The following is a 23,466-nucleotide window of genomic DNA, read 5'->3' on the forward strand; positions in this document are numbered from 1 at the left end:
ACCTTGGTTGGTGCGTCCTTATATCAAAATATGCTAAAGTGCCGGCTGTGACCAACTCTTCCTTGAGTGCACTGAATGACTGTCTCTGTTGTGATCCAAATTTAAATGGTGTGTCTTTTCTCATCAGGCGTCGCAGTGGCTCTGATAGCGTTGCAAACTGCAGGATGAATCTGCTACTGTACCCAATGAGTCCCAAGAAACTCCTCACCTCTGTAGCATTCTCTGGTTCCCGAGCTTCTGCCACCGCTTGCACTCTCTCTGCTGTTGGTCCAATGCCCTTTTCAGACAACAGGATTCCCATGAAAATCAATCGGTCCATGTTGAATTGGTACTTCTCTGAGTTTAGTGTCAGTCCACTTTCCATTAGTCTGGTCATGACAGCGTGCAGGCGTCTGTCGTGCATTTCCTGGTCGTGTGCATGCACGATAATGTCGTCTGAGATGTTTTCAACACCCTCTATTCCAGCTAAGGCATTAGCTATCTCGTGCTGATATTGCTCACTAGCTGAAGATACACCGAATATCAGCCTCTTGTACCTGTATACTCCATTATGTACTGCAAACGTTGTGATTTCTCGTGACTCAGGGGTCAGTTCTAGCTGGTGATAACCCCATTTCAGGTCTAGCTTACTAAACACCGTCGAGCCGTTCATACCTTGGAGTATCTCATCAACGGTGGGGATTGGATATCGTTCCCTCACTATTGCCTGGTTTGCTCATCTCATGTCTAGGCATAACCTTACATCCTTATCCGCTGTTGGTACAATAATCACAGGATTTACCCATGGGGTGGGACCAGTTACAGGTTTGATAATGTCCATGTCCCTCAATTGTTTTATTTTGGCCTCTACTGCCCCCTTAAGTTGAACGGTATACGCCTGAGTGGCTGGGCCACAGGCTTCACTTGTGGGTCGATATACAAACTGATCTGTTTTGTGTTCAGCCTTCCTACTCCCTAGAACACCTTTGGATACCGCTGTTCTAGTAGCTGTCTTACATCTACCACAGCTGAGACATCTGCGCCTATTTTTAAAACTCCCAGTTTCATGGCTGTCTCCCTTCCTAGCAACAGCTCTCCATGGCCTTTAACCACAATGAACTCCGCCTGCTCAGTTCTCTTACCTATTGTAATCCCACATGTGAATATACCTTTAACTGACAGTGGTCGGCTAAAAGCATAAGAGAATAACTTTCTCTCTGTCTTAGGGACATGTGACTGACACTTAATGTGTTCTAACTTTAATCCTTCCCATGTATTCTCATCTATCACATTATTAGTTGCACCCAAATCAATTAACATTCTCAGGTTTACTCCCCCCACACAAAAGGTAAGTCTCTCTGTCACGTTATTTCCAGTAACAGCCAATACAAAGTTATTTTGTTCCTCTACATTGTTCACACTGTGTTTCTTTGTACCCTTTGTGCGGCATACTTTGGAGAAATTATCCTTTCCCTTGCACTTATGACACGTTTGTCCGCGTGCTGGGCATTTCGGATCTCTGCCCATGTGGTCTATGAGTCCACATCTGTAACATTTCCTTTCGTTCCTATCGCCATTTCCCTTTGGTTTCTCTGTCGAGCTTTTCACACAATACCCTCTTTTCTGTGTAACACGACGAACAGTATCTGTCTCCGCCTTCTCTGTACATGAGATGGCTGACATCTGTTCCTCGACGTTTTCACATTGTGAGGCCAATTGCAATGTGCGGGCGAACGTTAAACCATGCCCTTCCTCTAGCAATTTCCTCCGCACATAGGCTGACGTGCACCTACTCAGGATAGCGTCTCTTATTTGATTATCCGCAACCCCCCCAAAAGCACAGTCTTTAGCAGCCTGCCGCAAGCGAGTAGCAAATTGTTGCACAGTCTCACCTGCCTTCTGGGACAACTTATGAAAAGTCTGTCTAGCAAATGCTGCATTGACCTGGGGCACGAAGTAGTGATTCAAAGCACTAACCGCCGCCGTGTAGTCTGCTGGTTCTCCTGTGTCCGGTAGAGTTGAAAAGATATCCTGGACATCTGGTCCTGCTAGGTGTAGAAGTAGAGCTCTTCTCCTCTGCTTCATGGCAGCTGTAGAGGTATCGTTGATAATGAGTCCTTTGCTGTCGGCATAAAGCTCAAAAGACGTTAACCACCTCGTCCATCTTGTACAACGTGGCTGGCTCGGCGAAGCACGCAAAATTTTGAATGCCGGTCTTCTCCATCCTAGCTAACTAAAATTTGGGCAACTACTTATCTAAAATGATTCCTTTCGTTATCCTCATCGCCAATGTTGTATCTATGCTTTAATACGTTCAATCAAGCATGTAGATACGTCAAATTAAATCAGAGTCAGGCAGACAGGCTTATAACTGTGATCTTTACTTTATTTGTAAAATGGCTGACTGCAGCTTTCCTGGGTAATTCCCATAATGCAATGCACATTACATTACCATATTAACTGGTGTTAAACTCGCACATTACATTACCGTATTGACTGGTGTTAAACTCGCAATCAATACACGACAGATGACTCCAATGCGGGACCTACAGTCTCTGCCACAGATTGAAGGGGTGGGTGGGTGGGGTGCTTGGGTTGACGTGTGCTCCTTGCGCTTGGCTTCCGCTTGCTCCCGGCGAAGAGACTCGAGGTGTTCAGCGCCTTCCCGGATGCTTCTCCTCCACTTTGTGCGGTCTTGGGCCAGGGATTCCCAGGTGTCAGTGGGGATGTTGCACTTTTTCAAGGAGGCTTTGAGGGTGTCTTTGAAGCGTTTCCTCTGCCCACCTGGGGCTCTCTTGCTGTGTCGGAGCTCCGAGTAGAGCGCTTGTTTTGGGAGTCTCGTATCGGGCATGCGGACGATGTGACCCGTCCATCGGAGCTGATCGAGCGTGGTCAGAGCTTCGATGCTGGGGATGTTGGCCTGAGCGAGAACACTGACGTTGGTGCGCCTATCCTGCCAATGGATTGGCAGGATCTTGCAGAGGCAGCGTTGGTGGTGCCTCTCCAGTGCTTTGAGGTACCTGCTGATGTCTCTGAGACATTTACACCTCCTCTAGACCCATCTTTTGTTTCTTAACTTGTCCCATTACCATCTCCTTTGCCTTGCACCATCATCCCTTTTGTCATTTAATCTCTCCTGCCTTCCACCCTATCACAGGCCTTCCCTTTGGTTCTTCCCTCCCTGCCTCTGTACTTGCTTAAAACCTTAAAACCTTAAAAGTGGGGCAGAATTTTCTCACTCATGCACCATTTGAATTTTATGTATTGAATAGAGAGCCCCAGGTGGGCAGAGGAAACGCTTCAAGGACACCCTCAAAGCCTCCTTGAAAAAGTGTAACATCCCCACCGACACTTGGGAATCCCCGGCCCAAGACCGCACAAAGTGGAGGAGAAGCATCCGGGAAGGCGCCGAACACCTCGAGTCTCTTCGCCGGGAGCAAGCGGAAGCCAAGTGCAGGCAGCGCAAGGAGCGCACGTCAACTCAAGCACCCCACCCACCCGCCCCTTCAACCACCGTCTGCCCCACCTGTGACAGAGACTGTAGGTCCCGCATTGGACTCATCAGTCACCTGAGAACTCATTTTTAATGTGGAAGCAAGTCATCCTCGGTTCCGAGGGACTGCTTAAGAGAAGAAGAAGAAGAGATTGAATAGAATCATACAGCACAGAAGGAGGCCATTCGGCCCATCGTGTCTGTGTCGGGTCTTTGAAAGAGCTCTCCAATTAGTCCCACTCCCCCCTGCTCCTTCCTCATAGCCCTGCACATTTTTCCTTTTCAAGTATTTATCCAATTCCCTTTAGAGCCCTGTAATAGAATTATGACTGGACAGGCAGAGGTCTGTGACTCAGGCAGGTCCACACAAGCAGGTGGATAGTCGGCAAAAGTTGGAAGACAAAAACTGAGAGACAATGAGAAGGAAAAACTATTAATCCCGTTAAATGACATGGAGATTACAAAAAAATCAGTGGGCCTTCGAACAAAATAAATGTAATTGCAAAATTTTTTTCACACAAGATTAATCAAGGAATAAATGAAAACTTATTTATGGGTACAGGCAGCATTTTAGACAAGTTGTCTAAATACAAGAGTTTGGTGATGTATTGTTACAATTACATTCCTAATTAACTTTCTAGGAAAGAAAATTTGTTATAGACAGAAACCTTAGAGAATTGAAAATGTGAGTCATATATAAGAGTGATTTACCAGGTCTTCTTTGTCTGTTTTCAGTTCTTTTTCAAATTATATCAAAAGAGTTTGAAAGTTTATTACCCAGACATGTCTCCCATGGTTCGGCTTTAGAATCCATCATGGGGAGCTCGGAAATCACAATGCACATCCTGAAACTGGAGTGTCTGTCTTCTACCTTAATGTTTTGCTAAAGTCGTCTCAGCAGACTCCAGTTTCTGTTTAGTTTTATCCATTCAAGTGTTGATGCATTCCCTGCACTGCACCATGATTCACAGGGCTCGTGTGTAAAGGTTGCAGTGCTGCAGGTTGTCATGGTAACTCTGTTGTACCTGGGTGTGTGTGGAACAAAAGAACATAAGAAATAGGAGCAGGAGTCGGCCATTCGGCCCCTCGAGCCTGCTCCGCCATTCAATAAGATCATGGCTGATCCGATCTTGGCCTCAACTCCACTTCCCTGCCCGCTCCCCATATCCCTCGACTCCCCTGTAGCTCAAAAATCTGTCGATCTCCGCCTTGAATATATTCAATGACTCCGCCTCCACAGCTCTCTGGGGTAGAGAATTCCAAAGATTCACGACCCTCTGAGAGAAGAAATTCCACCTCATCTCCGTCTTAAATGGACGGCCCCTTATTCTGAAACTATGCCCCCTAGTTCTAGATCCCCCCACGAGGGAATCATCCTCCCTGCATCTACCCTGTCAAGCCCCTTCAGAATCTTATATGTTTCAATAAGGCCATGGGTCCGGAGTTGCACCCATGTTTGTAGAGATATAAAGTACAATTACACTCACATTGTCACACCTACAAACAACAACTTATATTTATGTAGCACCTTTAGCATAGTAAAACATCCTAAGGCGCTTCACAGGAGCGATTATCAAACAAAATTTGACACCGCGCCACATAAGGAGACATTAGGACAGGTCAAAGAGGTAGGTTTTAAGGAGCGTCTGAAAGGAGGGGAGAGAGGTGGAGAGGCGGTGAGGTTTAGGGAGGGAATTCCAGAGCTCGGGGCCCAGGCAGCTGAAGGCACGGCCGCCAATGGTGGGGGCGATGGAAATCGGGGATGCGCAAGAGGCCAGAATTGGAGGAGCGCAGAGATCTCGGGGGGTTGTGGGGCTGGAGGAGTTACAGAACTAGGGAGGGGTGAGGCCATGGAGGGATTTGAAAACAAGGATGAGAATTTTAAAATTACTGGGCTGTAAGTGGAGAGTGTAGTTGAGCTGGGTAACACTAGGGTACAACAGTAATGGTTATAGAACTGTCACTGGTGGCGAAAGTGGAGGTGATAAGTTAAGAGCAGCACACACAACATATATTTTTATTGGCATTTCCCCAAAGAAGAGGTTTTTAAAAAAAATTCCCTGTAATATCGTGCTGATTCAAGTTTCCAGCTCCCGTCATCGAGCAGTTGGTAACAGGGGAGTTGTGGTTCTCAGGGATTTTGTGCAATTTTGTGCCTCAGCAATGAGTCTGTTGACTTGAAAAAAAAATCCAGGCTCACACTCCCAGTGCTGTACTGAGGGAGCGCCGCACTGTTGGAGGGTCAGTACTGAGGGAGCGCCGCACTGTCGGAGGGGCAGTACTGAGGGAGCGCTGCACTGTCGGAGGATCAGTACTGAGGGAGTGCTGCACTGTCGGAGGGGCAGTACTGAGGGAGCGCCGCACTGTCGGAGGGGCAGTACTGAGGGAGTGCCGCACTGTCGGAGGGGCAGTACTGAGGGAGTGCTGCACTGTCGGAGGGTCAGTACAGAGGGAGCGCTGCACTGTTGGAGGGTCAGTACTGAGGGAGTGCTGCACTGTCGGAGGGTCAGTACTGAGGGAGCGCTGCACTGTCGGAGGGTCAGTACTGAGGGAGTGCCGCACTGTCAGAGGGGCAGTACTGAGGGAGCCCTGCACTGTCAGAGGGACAGTACTGAGGGAGTGCCACACTGTCGGAGGGGCAGTACTGAGGGAGCACTGCACTGTCGGAGGGGCAGTACTGAGGAAGCAGTGCACTGTCGGAAGGTCAGTACTGAGGGAGTGCTGCACTGTTGGAGGGTCAGTATTGAGGGAGCACCGCACTGCCGGAGGGGCAGTACTGAGGGAGCGCTGCACTGTCTGAGGGGCAGTACCGAGGGCACACCGCACTGTCTGAGGGGCAGTACTGAGGGTGCGCTGCACTGTCGGAGGGGCAGTACTGAGGGAGCACTGCACTGTCGCAGGGGCAGTACTGAGGGATAGCTGCACTGTCGAAGGGGCAGTACTGAGTGAGCGCTGCACTGTTGGAGGGGCAGTACTGAGGGAGCCTTGCACTGTCGGAGGGGGCAGTACTGAGGGAGCGCCGCACTGTTGGATGGGCAGTAAACATAAACATAGAAGATAGGAGCAGGAGTAGGCCATTTGGCCCCTTGAGCCTGCTCCGCCATTCAATGAGATCATGGCTGATCATCCAAATTCATTACCCTGTCTCTGCCTTCTCTCCATATCCCTTGATCCCTTTAGCCTTAAGAAATATATCCAACTCCTTCTTGAATATATTTAATGAATTGGCCTCCACTGCCTTCTGTGGTAGAGAATTCCACAGGTTCACCACTCTCTGGATGAAGAAATTCCTCCTCATCTCTGTCCTAAATGGCTTACCCCTTATCCTTAGACCGTGACCCCTGGTTCTGGACTCCCCGGCCATCGGGAACATCCTTCCTGCATCCAGTCTGTCCAGTCCTGTTAGAATTTTATAAGTTTCAATGAGATCCCCTCTCATTCTTCTAAACTCCAGCGAGTATAAGCCCAATCGACCTAATCTCTCCTCATACGTCATTCCTGCCATCCCAGGTATCAGTACTGAGGGAGTGCCGCACTGTCGGAGGGGCAGTACTGAGGGAGTGCCGCACTGTCGGAGGGGCAGTACTGAGGGAGCGCCGCACTGTCGGAGGGGCAGTACTGAGGGAGCGCCGCACTGTCGGAGGGGGCAGTACTGAGGGAGCACCGCACTGTCGGAGGGACAGTACTGAGGGAGCACTGCACTGTCGGAGGTGCAGCACTGAGGGAGTGCTGCACTGTCGGAGGTGCTGTCTTTTGGATGAGACATTAAACCGAGGCCCCATCTGCTCTCTCAGGTGGACGTAAAAGATCCTATGGCACTATTTCGAAGAAGAGCAGGGGAGTTCTCCCCGGTGTCCTGGCCAATATTTATCCCTCAACCAAAATCACGAAAACAGATTATCTGGTCCTTTATCACATTGCTGTTTGTGGGAGCTTGCTGTGTGGAAATTGGTTGCTGCGTTTCCCACATTACAACAGTGACTGCACTTCAAAAAGTACTTCATTGGCTGTAAAGCGCTTCGGGACGTCCTGAGGTTGTAAAAGGCTGTAGAAATGCAAGTCTTTTTCTTCTAAGTTTGTGGTTCTCACAATGTTGACTGTGACTGCACCTTGTGGCTTGGTACCCACAAGAGAGCGCTCTGCCACAAAGGTGCTGCACCGTTCAATCGAGGCATCTTGCCGTTTTCATCTCCTTTAATTAAAACTTACAGTTACTTCAAAACCGCAGTTAAGTTCAAAAGAAAATCTATAGCAAATCCTTAATCCCTGAAATATTAATGATAAACGTTTTATTTCATTGAACTGGGTGGGATTCAGACTGAGTGTTTTCATTTAAACTTGTGGGTTTTCCTCAACAAGATTTGCTTTTGTTAAAAAGTAGTAACTTGACTGAAACGCACAAAGAAATCACATGAAAGGAAGAGAAACTGCAGGGAGAGGGGTAAATAAATGTCCGCGCTGCAAACTGGCGCTTGCATTGGCCTGTTTAAAACTATGCATTATATTTATAATAATTGTTTTTATTGTTTTTACAAGTTGTGATTTCCTGCGTTTGAGTGTTTTGCAACATTGCCAAATGGATTGACTTTAGAAGCGAGTCATTCTGTGCCCTTTGCAGCAACACAGTTACTTTAGACCAAGTGTTGGTGATCGGAAGTCAGTTTGGACCCAGTTTGGAAAAGAAAGTAGAACACGGTCGAGAAGGACTGAAGTTCCTTTAAAGGGATACTTTGACCTCTTTACGATCTTGCCTCCCACTTCGGTCAGTGACGTATACGAGCATTGGCACTTTAAATATGGAAAGTAAGACTGGTTTGTGAGTGACTCGGATACAGAGAGAGAGAGACACAGAGTCAGGGGGAGAGCTGATTTCAGTCTGAATCAGGAACCCTACAAGGCAGCTGAAAGAGAAATCCCCCCGCTCTTGTATATTACAGCTCTGGCCGCATGTTGTGAGAGAGAGAGGGAGAGGGAGAGAGAGTCCGGGGGAGAGACACAGAGACAAGGGCTGGACACTGACACCCTTCTCTCTGCACCAGCACCGGGAACTGCTGGAAACTGGAGCCCTCAGACACAGCTCGGAGGTAAGGAGGGGGTAGAGTGTGGGCTGTTGGATTGGGTGTAAATAAATGTAGTGTAAGTATGGGAGTGTGTGTATTTGTGAGTGTGTGTTGTGAATGTGTGGTGTAAATTAAATGTGTGTGTATTTGTTGTCAGTGTGTGTTCTTTTGTGTAAGTGTGTGTGTTTAGTGAGTGTGTAGTGTGAGTGTGTGTAGTGTGAGTGTGTGTTCGGGGAAAGGGTGGAAAAATCACCCAGAAAGTGCCACAGCACTTGCGGACAAAGAGGATTGTCGGAACACGCTGTCTTTTGTGTCTAATCCCAGAGTGTCTGGTTACCCGAGATTGTGGGGAAGGGGGAGAGAAGCGAACGGAATTTGGAAATCAATTTAAATGAAGTTAGAGTTTCGCACCCCGTGTGTGTGTGGGGTTTTTTTTTTTTGGTTTCCCCTGTTTAGTTTAGAATCAGACCCAGTTTGCCCGGTCCCAGAGGGGCTGTGTTGTGTTGTGTTATGTTGTGTTTTGGTGAAGCGCCACGTGTTTTTACAGCTTGTCCACGATATATTTTTTAAAATGATCAAATTGAGATTAGACACGGGCTGGAAAGCGGCGGCCTGCCTCTTCCCATCGGTTGCTGCTGAAATTTTTTAAAACAATTAAAGACAAAAAGCAATGGCTGGGGTAGAGCGGGTGTAGGGTGAGGGGGATTGCAGTTGCTGCTGTTTGCTGTTCAGGTGACAGTGGCTGGGTGGGGAGCAGCCTGGCCTCTGAGTCAGAAGGCTGTGGGTTCACAGTCCCACTCCAGAGACTTGAGGCTGACACTCCAGCGCAGTGCTGAGGGAGTGCGGCAGTGTCGGAGATGCCGTCTTTTGGATGAGACGTTAAACCTCTCAGGTGTATGTCAAAGATCCCGGCGGCCACTCTTAAGAAGACGAGCAGGGGAGTTCTCCCCGGTGCTCTGGGCAATATTATTCCCTCAACTGACGTCTTTGGAACCAGAATTATCTGGTCATTGTCACATCGCTGTTTGCGGGATCTTGCTGTGCGCAACTTAGCTGCCGCGTTGCCAACATTATTACACTTCAGAAAGTACTTCATTGGCTGCAAAGCGTGTTGGGACGTCCTGAGGTTGTGAACAGTGCTGTAGGAATGCAGGTTCTTTCATTTTGCTGAATCTGTGCCACAGGTGTCATAGAGTCATAGAGTTACACAGCACAGAAAGAGGCCCTTCGGCCCATCGTGTCCGCGCCGGCCATCAAACCCTGTCTATTCTAATCCCATTTTCCAGCACTTGGTCCGTAGCCTTGTATGCTATGGCGTTTCAAGTGCTCATCTAAATGCTTCTTGAATGTTATGAGGGTTCCTGCCTCCACCACCCTTTCAGGCAGTGAGTTCCAGATTCCAACCACCCTCTGGGTGAAAATGTTTTTCCTCAAATCCCCTCTAAACCTCCTGCCCCTTACCTTGAAACTATGCCCCCTGGTTATTGACCCATCTACTAAGGGGAAAAGTTCCTTTCTATCTACCCTATCTATGCACCTCATAATTTTGTACACCTCAATCAGGGGCCCCCCTCGGCCTTCTCTGCTCTAAGGAAAACAACCCCAGCCTGTCCAGTCTCTCTTCATAGCTGAAACGCTCCAGCCCAGGTAACATCCTGGTGAATCTCCTCTGCACCCTCTCTAATGCAATCACATCCTTCCTATAGTGTGGCGACTAGAACTGCATACAGTATTCCAGCTGTGGCCTAACTAGCGTTTTGTACAGCTCTATCATACCCTCCCTGCTCTTATATTCTATGCCTCGGCTAATGAAGGCAAGTATCCCGTATGCCTTTTTAACCACCTTATCTATCTGTCCTGCTGCCTTCAGAGATCTATGTACATGCACACCGAGGTCCCTCTGATCCTCTGTCCTTCCTAGGGTCCTACCATTCATTGTGTATTCCCTTGCCTTGTTAGTCCTCCCAAAATTCATCACCTCACACTTTTCAGGGTTAAATTCCATTTGCCACTGTTCTGCCCATCTGACCAACCCGTCTATATCGTCCTGTAGCCTGAGGCTTCCCTCCTTGCTATTTACCACTCCACCAATTTTTGTGTCATCTGCGAACTTACTGGTCATACCTCCTACATTCATATCTAAATCATTAATGTACACTGCAAACAGCAAAGGACCCAGCACCGATCCCTGCGGTACACCACTGGACACAGGCTTCCAGTCACAAAAACAACCTTCGACCATCACCCTCTGCCTCCTGCCACTAAGCCAATTTTGGATCCAATGTGCCAAACTGCCCTGGATCCCATGGGCTCTTACCTTCTTGACCGGTCTCCCATGTGGGACTTTGTCAAAAGCCTTACTGAAGGTGGAATGTGGAGAGCGACATGCCTGGCTCTTTCATCCCTTCAGTGTTTCAGTCTTCGCAGGGATGTGACTTGAGGAGTGTGGGGGGTGGTGGGGGGGGGGGGAAGTGTAAATCAGCCAGACCCCGTCTAAAAGTAGAACAGCTTAAATTTTCATTCCCCACAAGAAGACCCTGCCCCAGTGCTCCTTTCCGCACCCCCACCTTACCTCTACACATTTAAAGTAGCTAGCTGTCAGAGATTCACCAGCACCAGCTACTGACTCTGCAGGATATGCATTTCTATAGCGCCTTTCACAGCCTCAGGACGTCCCAAAGTGCTTTACAGCTAATTAAGTACTTTTGAAGTGTAGTCACTGTTATAATGTAGGAAACATTGCAGCCAATTTGCGCACAGCAAGCTCCCACAACCAGCAAACACCAGATCATCTGTTTATTAGTGATTGAGGTTGACAGATAAATATTGGCCAGGACACCAGGGAGAACACCCCATTTCTTCTTCATAATAGTGGCTGTGGGATCTTTTACGTCCATCTGAGAGGGCAGATGGGGCCTCGGTTTAACGTCTCATCTGAAAGACAGCATCTCCGACAGTGTAGCACTCCCTCAGTACTGCCCCTCCGACAGTGTGGTGCTCCCTCTGTGCTGCCCCTCCGACAGTGCAGCGCTCCCTCAGTACTGCCCCTCCGACAGTACAGTGCTCCCTCAGTACTGCCTCTCCGACAGTGCAGCGCTCCCTCAGTACTGCCCCTCCGACAGTGCAGCGCTCCCTCAGTACTGCCTCTCCGACAGTGCAGCGCTCCCTCAGGACTGCCCCTCCGACAGTGCAGCGCTCCCTCAGTACTGCCCCTCCGACAGTGCAGCGCTCCCTCAGTACTGCCTCTCCGACAGTGCAGCGCTCCCTCAGTACTGCCCCTCCGACAGTACAGTGCTCCCTCAGTACTGCCCCTCCGACAGTACAGTGCTCCCTCAGTACTGCCCCTCCGACAGTACAGCGCTCCCTCAGTACTGCCTCTCCGACAGTACAGTGTTCCCTCAGTGCTGCCTCTCCGACAGTACAGTGCTCCCTCAGTACTGCCCCTCCGACAGTACAGTGCTCCCTCAGTACTGCCCCTCCGACAGTACAGTGCTCCCTCAGTACTGCCCCTCCGACAGTACAGCGCTCCCTCAGTACTGTGCTGGAGTGTCAGCCTAGATTTTGGGCTGGATAGTGAAAGGAGGGTCAGACCTGCTACTCCCAGGTGGCTCTGACACCAGCCCGTGAGGGAGCCCCGGTAACCTAGTGCTGTTTGTGCTTATGCCTCTCGCTGGTTTGTCCTGTTTGAATTGTGTGGGCTTGGAGGTTGGGAAAGGGCTGTTCTTGGTGCTGTTACCTCATTGGTGGATCAATCCTAAACCAGAACACCAAAGCCTGTTAGTAGCAGCAACTTGAAATATATTGAAACTAATGGGGATTGTGGATTTACACTTTAGAAGGGGCCCACGAAGATGAAAGCATGGAAACTTCTTTACTATATCATTCGGATGAGATGTTAAACTGGTCTGCTCTCTCAGGTGGACGCAAAAGATCCCATGACCACTATTTTGAAGAAGAGCAAAGGAGTTCTACCCAGTGTCCTGGTCAATACTTATTCCTCAACCAACACATAAAACAGATTATCTGCTCATTATCACATTGCTGTTTGTGGGATCTTGCTATGCGCAAATTGGAAATTAGCAATGCATGTAACAAGGGTACTACAGTAATCATGGGAGATTTTAATCTACATAAAGACTGGCCAAACCAAATTAGCAATAATACTGTGGAGGATGAATTCCTGGAGTGTGTACGAGATGGATTTTTAGACCAGTACGTTGAGGAGCCAACTAGGGAACAGGCTATCCTAGATTGGGTATTGTGCAATGAGAAGGGGTTAATTAATAATCTTGTTGTGCGGGGTCCTTTAGGGATGATTGACCATAACATGATAGAATTCTTCATTAAGATGGAAAGTGAAGTAGTCCAAACCGAAACTAGGGTCCTAAATCTAAACAAAGGAAACTACAAAGGTATGAGGAGGGAGTTGGCTATGATAGATTGGGGAGCTTCATTAAAAGGCATGACGGTGGATAGGCAATGGTTAACATTTAAGGAACGAATGCATGAATTGCAACAGTTATACATTCCTTTCTGGCGCAAAAACACAAAAGGAAAAGCGGCCCAACCATGGCTAACAAAAGAAGTTAAGGACAGTATTAGATCCAAAGAGGAGTCATATAAAGTTGCCGGAAAAAGTAGCAAGCCTGAGGATTGGGAGCAGTTTAGAATTCAGCAAAAAAGGACCAAGAGATTGATTAAGAGGGGAAAAATAGAGTATGAGAGTAAACATGCTAGGAACATAAAAGCGGATTGTAAAAGCTTCTACAAGTATGTAAAAAGAAAAAGATTAGTGAAGACAAATGTAGGTCCCTTACAGTCAGAAATGGGAGAATTTATAATGAGGAACAAGGAAATGGCTGAGCAATTAAACAAATACTTTGGTCTGTCTTCACGGAAGAGGACACAAATAACTCCCCAGAAATGCTAAGGAACCAAGGGTCTAGTGAGAAGGAGGAATTAAAGGAAATTAGTATTAGTAAAAAATATAGTGCTGGAGAAATTAATGGGACTGAAAGCTGATAAATCCCCAGGGCCCGATAATCTGCATCCCAGAGTACTAAAAGAGGTAGCCATGGAAATAGTGGATGCATTGATTGTCATCTTCCAAAATGCTATAGATTATGGAACAGTTCCTGCAGATTGGAGGGTGGCAAATGTACCCCCACTATTTAAAAAAGGAGGGAGAGAGAAAACCGGGAACGACAGACAATGTTAGCCTAACATCAGTAGTAGGGAAAATGCTAGAGTCTATTATAAAGGATGTGATAACAGGACACTTAGGAAATATCAACGGGATTAGACAAAGTCAGCATGGATTTATGAAGGGGAAATTGTGTTTGACAAACCTACTGGAGTTTTTTGAGGATGTAACTGGTAGAATAGATAAGGGAGAACCAGTGGATGTGGTGTATTTAGATTTTCAGAAGGCCTTTGATAAAGTCCCACGTGAGAGGTTAGTGTGCAAAATTAAAGCACATGGGATTGGGGGTAATATACTGGGATGGATTGAAAATTGGTTAACAGACAGGAAACAGAGAGTAGGAATAAATGGGTCTTTTTCGGGGTGGCAGGCGGTGACTAGTGGGGTACTGCAGGGATCCGTGCTTGGGCCCCAGCTAGTCACAATATATATCAATAATTTGGATGAGGGAACCAAATGTAATATTTCCAAGTTTGCTGATGACATGAAACTAGGTGGGATTGTGAGTTGTGAGGAGGATGCAAAGAGGCTTCAAGGCGATTTAGACAAGTTGAGTGAGTGGGCAAATACATGGCAGATGCAGTATAACGTGGATAAATGTGAAGTTATCCACTTCGGTAGAAAAAACGGAAAGGCAGAGTATTATTTAAATGGTGATAGATTGGGAAATGTTGATGTACAAAGGGACCTGGGTGTCCTTGTACACCAGTCACTGAAAGCAAACATGCAGGTGCAGCAAGCAGTTAGGAAGGCAAATGGTATGTTGGCCTTCATTGCAAGAGGATTTAAGTACAGGAGCAAGGATGTCTTACTACAGTTGTACAGGGTCTTGGTGAAACCACACCTGGAGTACTATGTGCAGTTTTGGTCTCCTTTAGAAAGGATATACTTGCCATAGAGGGAGTGCAGCGAAGGTTCACCAGACTGATTCCTGGGATGGCAGGACTGTCGTATGAGGAGAGATTGGGTCGACTAGGCCTGTATTCACTAGAGTTTAGAAGAATGAGAGGGGATCTCATTGAAACGTATAAAATTCTGACCTGACTAGACAGACTGGATGCAGGGAGGATGTTTCCTCTGGCTGGGGGGTCTAGAGCGAGGGGTCACAGTCTCAGGATACGGGGTAGGACATTTAGGCCTGAGATGAGGAAAAATTTCTTCACTCCAGAGGGTGTTGAACCTGTGGAATTCTTTACCACAGAAGGCTGTGGAGGCCAAGTCACTGAATATATTTAAGAAGGAGATAGATAGATTTCTAGACACAAAAGGCATCAAGGGGTATGGGGGGAGAGCGAGAATATGGTATTGGGATGGAGGATCAGCCATGATCATATTGAATGGCGGAGCAGGCTCGAAGGGCCGAATGGCCTACTCCTGCTCCTATTTTTCTATGTTTTCTATGTTTCTATGGCACCCGGGATAACTCCCCTGCTCATCTTCAAAATAATTCTCCCCGGTGTCCTGGGATCAATATTTATCCCTCAACCAACATCACTAAAAACAGATGATCTGGTCATTATCACATTGCTGTTTGTGGGATCTTGCTGTGCGGAAATTGGCTGCCGCGTTTCTTACATCACAACAGTGACTACACTTCAAAGAAAATGTACTTCATTGACTGTAAAGTGCTTTGGGACGTCCTGAGGCCATGAAATGCGCCACATAAATGCAAGTGTTTCTTTCTTTAATCCAGCTCTGTAGATAGATCAGATAGAAATATGGATTAGACCTGAGAGGAAATGTCAGCAGCTCTGTCAAGCCTCCTCCTCCTCTCCCTCGTTCACTCCTCTTCCTCCTCCTCTCTCCCTCTCTCTCCCTCCTCCTCTCCCTCATTCACTCCTCTTCCTCCTCCTCTCTCCCTCTCTCTCCCTCCTCCTCTCCCTGGCTCCCTCCTCCTCACCCTCTCTCTCTCTTGTAGATGTTTCTTGAGACTTTAGAAGGAGTTTGTAGATTGTGTGAGGTGAGTTAGGGTTTGGTTTGGTTTTGCAGGTGTTTGTCTGTCGTCTGGGAATCGGTTCCCCCCGGGAAGGGAGTCAGGGGGGCTTACCTTGTATTTAAAGAATCATTTCTTGCAATAATTCATTATATTAATTTGTAGTTAATTTTAATTATGCGTTGGTTCAGCATAATGTCATTTATGATTTATTTCATATAATTTGTTCAATATTATTAATACTAATATTGACTTTGAGCTGATGTATAGCGAGCCAGTGTCGGTGTAGAAATGTTGCTTTACTGCACTGTGGATCGGGGGGCACCTGGAGTTCTCTCTGCACCGATCGGCTGCTTCACATTCGGACTTTGCATTCAGGTCGCTTTAGGTTTGTGTATGGAGATACAGCTACTGAGACCTGGGGTTAGATCCCCTGGGGACCCAAGAGGGAGTTTTATATGAACAAAATAGGACGTGATTGATGCGCTATCAATTACTCATAAAAGACTGAGAGTTAAGAGAGTAACTAAAGGCTTTTATTAACAAAAGAATGAAGGTCTGCCTCGAGTGGTCGACCGGTCCAGAAATACAAAGGGCTGGGGAGCAGTCACCTTTATACTAGGACTTGTGGGAGGAGTCAGCCGAGGCATGTCCAGGCATGTACACAGTGGAATACAAACAGTGGTTTACCACATTCACCCCTTGTTTAAAATTGAGTCCGGCGGGGTGAAGTGTATTAAAAGTTAGTGTATTGGAGTCTCTCCGGAGGTCTTGTCTGCCGCTGTGATCGGCGTGGCGACGGCAGGGGTAGTGGAGCTTCTGGCGTCGAGTCCTGCGTGGGCTGTGGCACAGTCGTCCTCGTAGATGTCGAGCGGGTCGCGGGGCCCAGGCCTGCCGTCTGCTGGGGCTGGATATCGGATCGTGGGGGGGGGTGGTAGTGAGTAGTGGGTTACTGCGGCCCCCGAGGGTGCAAGGTCTCTTATGGAGACTGTGTCCTCCCGCCCGTCCGGGTATGCAATATAAGCATACTGGGGGTTGGCGTGGAGGAGGTCGACCCTCTCGACCAGGGGGTCCGTTTTATGGGTCCTCACGTGCCTTCTCAGTAGGACCGGCCCTGGGGACGTCAGCCATGGCGGTAGCGATGTCCCCGATGTGGACTTCCTTGAGAAGACAAACATTTTCTCATGAGGGGTGGCGTTAGTGGCAGTGCAGAGCAGTGACCGAATAGAGTGGAGCGCATCGGGGAGCACATCCTGCCAGCGGGAGGTTGGAAGGCCCCTAGACTTTAAGGCTAGCAGGGCGGCCTTCCAAACTGTCGCATTTTCTCTTTCCACCTGTCCGTTCCCCCGGGGGTTGTAACTGGTGGTCCTGCTTGTGGCAATACCCCTAGTTAGCAGGTACTGACGGAGTTCGTCGCTCATAAACGATGAGCCCCGGTCGCTATGGATATAGCTGGGGAAACCGAACAGGGTGAAGAGGTCGTTCAGACATTTAATGACCGTGGCACTGGTCATGTCCGGGCAGGGGATGGCGAACGGGAACCGGGAGTACTCATCAATAATATTGAGGAAGTACACATTGCGGTCGGAGGAGGGGAGAGGCCCTTTAAAATCAACGCTCAGGCGAGTGGCTTTTATCAGGTGGGCCCTGTCTGGTCTATAAAAGTGCGGTTTGCACTCAGCGCAGACTTGGCAGTTCCTGGTCATGGTCCTGACCTCCTCAATAGAGTAAGGCAGGTTGCGGGCCTTGATGAAGTGGAAGAACCTGGTGACCCCCGGGTGGCAGAGGTCATTGTGGAGGGCCCGCAGTCTATCGATCTGTGCGCTGGCGCAGGTGCCACGCGATAGCGCATCCGGGGGTTCATTGAGCTTCCCGGGCCGGTACAAGATCTCGTAATTGTAGGTGGAAAGTTCGATTCTCCACCTCAAGATCTTGTCATTTTTGATTTTGCCCCTCTGCTTGTTGTTAAACATGAAAGCAACTGAACGTTGGTCAGTGAGCAGGGTAAATCGTTTTCCGGCCAGGTAGTGCCTCCAATGACGCACAGCCTCCACAATCGCCTGGGCCTCCTTCTCAACAGCGGAGTGTCTGGTCTCCGGGCCTTGGAGGGTTCGTGAAAAGAAGGCCACGGGTCTCCCCGCCTGATTGAGGGTAGCGGCCAGGGCAAAGTCGGACGCGTCGCTTTCCACCTGGAAGGGGATGGATTCGTCCACTGCGTGCATGGTGGCTTTGGCAATGTCTTCCTTGATACGGTGGAAGGCTAAGCGGGCCTCTGCCGTCAAGGGAAAAGAGGTGGACTTGATCAGCGGATGGGCCTTGTCCGCATAGTAGGGGACCCACTGGGCATAATAGGAGAAAAACCCTAGGCACCTCTTCAGGGCCTTGAGGCAGTGGGGCAGTGGGAGTTCCATAAGGGGACGCATCCGGTCGGGGTCGGGGCCGATGACTCCGTGTTCCACAACACAGCCAAGGATGGCGAGGCAGTTTGTGCGGAATATGCACTTCTCCTTGTTATATGTCAGGTTCAGGAGTTGGGCAGTGCGGAGGAATTTTTCGAGGTTTGCGTCATGGTCCTGCAAGTCACGGCCGCAGATGGTCACATTGTCCAGATATGGGAAAGTGGCCTGCAACGCATTTTGATCTACCATCCGGTCCATCTCCCTTTGGAAGACGGAGACCCCGTTGGTGACGCCAAAGGGAACCCTAAGGAAGTGATAGAGGCGGCCGTTTGCCTCAAAGGCAGTATACTGGCGGTCCTCAGGGCGGATAGGGAGCTGGTGGTACGCTGATTTCAGGTCAATGGTCGAGAAGACGCGGTACTGCGCGATCTGGTTGACCATATCAGCTATGCGGGGGAGTGGGTAGGCGTCCAGCAGGGTGTAGCGATTTATTGTCTGGCTGTAGTCGATGACCAGGCGCTGCTTCTCGCCGGTCTTAACGACCACAACCTGGGCTCGCCAGGGGCTGGTGCTGCCCTCAATAATCCCTTCCTTCAGGAGCCGCTCCACTTCGGTTTTAATGAAAACCCTGTCCCCGGCACTGTATCGCCTGCTCTTTGTGGCGATGGGCTTACAGTCGGGGGTGAGGTTAGCAAACAGTGGGGGGGGGGGGTGACTCTGAGTGTGGAGAGGTTGCACCTGGTGCGCGGCGGGCAATTTGGGAGCTGCTGGCTGCGGACTGTGAGTGGGGGTAGGGGTCCACCGTACGCCATCGTAACACTTTTAAGGTGGCACTGAAAATCTAACCCCAGCAGGACGGCAGTGCAGAGGTCGGGCAGGACCAGAAGTTTAAAATGATCGTACACGGTCCCGTCTACTACGAGTGTCACTACGCAGTAGCCGCCGATGTCCGCCGACTGGGACTCGGAGGCCATAGAAATCCGCTGGTGCGCAGGCAGGACTGGGAGAGAGCAACGCCGCACCGTGTCGGGGTGGATGAAGCTCTCCGTGCTCCCAGAGTCAAAAAGGCAGATTGTATCGTGGCCATTTACCTTAATGTCCATTGTGGAACTGGCCAGCTGGTGCGGTCTCGCTTGGTCCAGTGTAACAGATGCCAGCGTAGGGGTCGGTGTGTCGCTGCGGGTATCAGATGAGGCGGTGTTGGGGGCCTGCTGCGTTCCGGCTGTCGTCCAAGATGGCGGCGTCCCTGATCCCCATGTGGCTGGAGGCGTCCAAAATGGCTGCTGTACCGGTGGTTCGCACGTGGCCGGGGAGGCCCAAGATGGCGGCCCGCATGGCCCACACGCGGCGCTGCTGGGGTTCGGGGTGGCTTTGGCACTGCAGACGTTAGCGTAGTGTCCCTTCTTCCCGCAGCCCAAGCAGATCGCGTTTTTCGCCGGGCAGCGCGCTCTGGGGTGTTTTGCCTGGCCACAGAAGTAGCATTTCTGGCCTTGGGGCACTGCTGTCTGGCCTTGGGACACTGCTGCGGTAGTTGGGCCGTTGCTGGGGTGTGGCTGGGATGGCACGGCGCTATGAGGCGGTCCTACCGTGTCCCAGGCTGTCATTCCCCGCGGCGTCCACGGTGCAGAGGAGTAGGCATCCATGCCCCGGTAGGCTGCATCCAATGATAGTGCGAGTTCAGAGGCCTTGTTGAGGTCGAGGTCACTCTGCTCCAACAGTCGCTGTCGGGTGTAATTGGATCTGTGGCCCGCTACAAAAGCGTCCCGGATAAGTTCCTCTGTGTACACGGCGGCCTTTACATCCTTACAACCACAGGCCCGGCCAAGCACAGACAGTGCCTGAAGGTATTCCACGGTCGATTCCCCAGGTTGTTGTTTACGACTCCCCAGAAGGTGCCTGGCGTACACTTCGTTCACTGGGCGCGTGTACTGGTCCTTGAGGAGCTTGATAGCGTCCGCGTACGAGGTCGCGTCTTGGATGACCGAGTACACTCGGTGGTTCACTTTGGAGGTCAGGACATCCAGTTTGTCCTCGTCCGATTTGATTGCTGCGGAGGCGGTCAGGAATTTTTCGAAACACTTAAGCCAGTGAGTAAACTTGGTGGATGAGTCCGCCTCCCGATGATCTAAGTCCAGGCATGCTGGTGTGAGGATCTTCTCCATTATAAAAATTTTGTTCATAAAATTGATGCGCTATCAATTACTCATAAAAGACTGAGAGTTAAGAGAGTAACTAAAGGCTTTTATTAACAAAAGAATGAAGGTCTGCCTCGAGTGGTCGACCGGTCCAGAATGGGGAGCAGTCACCTTTATACTAGGACTTGTGGGAGGAGTCAGCCGAGGCATGTCCAGGCATGTACACAGTGGAATACAAACAGTGGTTTACCACAGTGGCCAAATACGTTTTAAAGTAAAAGTGGCCTGTGCATGGAGAGGGTCACCATTCCACCCGACAGCAGTGGAATCGGGGAGGAGAGGGCGGGCTGGAGACAGGAGAGAGAGAGTGAGACAGACAGAAGGAGAGAAACAGAAAGAGAAAGTGAGAGAGACAGATAGAAATAGAGAAACAGATAGAATGAGCGTAATGGAGAGAGCAACAGAAATAGAGGGAGAGTGAGAGAAACAGAGACAATGATCTGCTGATGGGGTGAGATGAGGAGGGGTGGGAGGAGGCTGGTGTGGAGCATAAACACCGACATGGACCAGTTGGGCCGAATGGCCTGTTTCTGTGCTGTAAAACATTATGTCATTGTATCTAAAATGAGAGTGAGCGAGTCTGAGAGAGATAGAGAGCGGTGGGATGAGTTCCAGCAGAACAAAGAAAGGTACAGTAAATACATTAATGTGAAAATACAGCTGTTGCTGGAAGCGAGGATGCGCTGGCCTTGGATTTGCTCTGCCGGAGAAAGATTGGAACAGGAACACTTGACATATTAATACATTCCTTAGTCTGCTATTTTGACAGGTGCTCACTGCTTTTACACCGGGAGACCCTCCCGAGTGCTGCTGGGTGTGGGGGTCCCGGAGCACGTGTATTACAAAGCCAACTGTAGGCCGTGGTAAAACCGCCGGGGCCAGCTAAAACCAGCGGCTAGTGTTAGCGAGCCCGGGAAGTTTAACATTCGGGAACCGACACAGCACCAGCTCTGGGTGTCGCTCACTACAGAAGGAGCTTAAGAAATTTGATACGAATGTGCTAAGCTAATCTTCAAGGCCAGCGCGATTAACTTTTCGTTATCTGGTATTAAGCTGGGTTCAAAATGTTAACCGAGCGATAAAATGAGTTTCACAACAGGTACAGTGAAAGAATGTGCGCGTGTGTAGCTCAGTCGCCATCCAGAATGTATCGACGCTGAAGGGTTTTGAAAGAGTAAGTAAAGGAGAAACTGTTTCCAGTGGCAGGAGGGTCGGTAACCAGAGGACACAGATTGAAGGTAATTGGCAAAAGAACCAGAGGGGGAGAGGAGGAGAATTTTTTTTACGCAGCGAGTTGTTGTGATCTGGAACGCGCTGCCTGAAAGGGCGGTGGAAGCAGATTCAATAGTAACTTTCAAAAGCGAATTGGATAAATACTTGAAAAGGAGAAATTTGCAGGGCTGGTGGGTGGGTGAAAGAGGAGGGGAGTGGCACAATGGGCCGAATGGCCTCCTCCTATGCTGCATGTTTCTATGTGGTCCCGGGGCTCCATGGTACACACCTGTACAGCTTGCAAAGACAATGAGCTGGGACACCCAAGTTCTGAGGCTCTAACACCGGCTAAACTCAATGGAACAAGCTGTTCATAGCTTTGTAGTTGGCCTAAATAGCATTGATGCGTAGTTGCCAGTCAGTCTGCATTTTAGTCACTTGCTATTAATCCATATCTGCCCATAGAACTACCCGGCAATGAGTAAGTGTGAGGTACTACCAATTCAATCTTTAATCTGTCGGCGTGACCGTCACATATCAGTGACGTGGGTATGGTTGCCAACCCTCCAGAATTGGCCTGGAGCCTCCAGAAATTAAGAACATAAGAATTAGGAGCAGGAGTCGGCCATAAGGCCCCTCGAGCCTGCTCCGCCATTCAATAAGATCATGGCTGATCTTCGACCTCAACTCCACTTTCCTGCCCGATCCCCATATCACTTGATTCCCCTAGAGTCCAAAAATCTATCGATCTCTGCCTTGAATATACTCAACGACTGAGCCTCCACAGCCCTCTGGGGTAGAGAATTCCAAAGATTCACCGCCCTCTGAGTGAAGAAATTCCTCCTCATCTCAGTCCTCAATGGCCGACCCCTTATCCTGAGACTGTGACCCCTGGTTCTAGACTCTCCAGCCAGGGGAAACAACCTCTCAGCATCTACCCTGTCAATCCCCCTCAGAAGTTTATTTAAACATAGAAACATAGAAGATAGGAGCAGGAGTAGGCCATCCAGCCCCTCGAGCCTGCTCCGCCATTTAATGAGATCATGGCTGGTCATCCAAATTCAGTACCCTGTCCCTGCTTTCTCCCCATATCCCTTGATCCCTTTAGCCTTAAGAAATATATCTAACCTCTTCTTGAATATATTTAATGAATTGGCCTCAACTGCCTTTTGTGGTAGAGGATTCCACAGGTTCACCACTCTCTGGGTAAAGAAATTCCTCCTCATCTCTGTCCTAAATGGCTTACCCCTTATCCTTAGACTGTGACCCCTGGTTCTGGTCTCCCCGGCCATCGGGAACATCCTTCCTGCATCTAGTCTGTCCAGCCCTGTCAGAATTTTATAAGTTTCAATGAGATGTACTACAATGTACAAAAGCAAACCGTCTACAGAGTCTATTATATGCGTAAAATCAATCCCAGTCACTTACACCAGGCGTGATTGATGGGGGAAATTGCCCAATCATCTCCATTCTGTCTGGGAATAGTGCTGTCTCCATAGGCAGCCAAAATGAAGAGTATGTTATAAAAGTAAGAGGCAGCCTGGAGGGATTTTAAGGCATGGGTGTTGGATTTGAGGTGCCAGCTATAAACTGCTGGAGCTTGGCTGTTATGGGTTATGGCATCATTTGAACACTTCGATTAGATTACCCCCTTGAATGCACTTCCAGACATCTATTATTCTATATTTAAACATCTGAATCAGGCTGAGATTGGACTATGGGACTGATTCATACTTGTATTTTTTTTTTAAAGTTTTAATATACTCATAGAACTTTCCTTTAGATAGGCCATCACTAGATAAAGAACGTGTTTAATATCACACTGTGATAAAAGCGATCTATTATACAAAGAAAAATATTTGCTAATATATTTATAATCTCAGTGTCAGGTGCATGCTGATCATGTATCCTACATTGAACAGTCAATCTCCCGCAGCATCACAGAATTTACAGCACGGAAACAGGCCGTTCGACCCATCTGGTCCGTGCCAG

General features: G+C 49.0%; 1 protein-coding gene across 1 annotated transcript in view; it reads left to right on the forward strand.

The window, feature by feature from the left end:
- Positions 1-8,302: 8,302 nt before the first annotated feature.
- Positions 8,303-23,466, forward strand: part of LOC147122516 (electrogenic sodium bicarbonate cotransporter 1-like) — a 229,974-nt gene continuing 214,810 nt past the window's right edge. Inside the window, 1 exon segment of the mRNA XM_086006102.1 lies at positions 8,303-8,556. The gene's annotated coding sequence lies outside the window, so the exon portion shown is untranslated.

The sequence above is a fragment of the Somniosus microcephalus genome, chromosome 2, assembly GCF_052327205.1.
Source record: "Somniosus microcephalus isolate GS21.2 chromosome 2, FLI_Smic_1.0, whole genome shotgun sequence".
NCBI classification, from domain to species: Eukaryota; Metazoa; Chordata; class Chondrichthyes; order Squaliformes; family Somniosidae; genus Somniosus; species Somniosus microcephalus.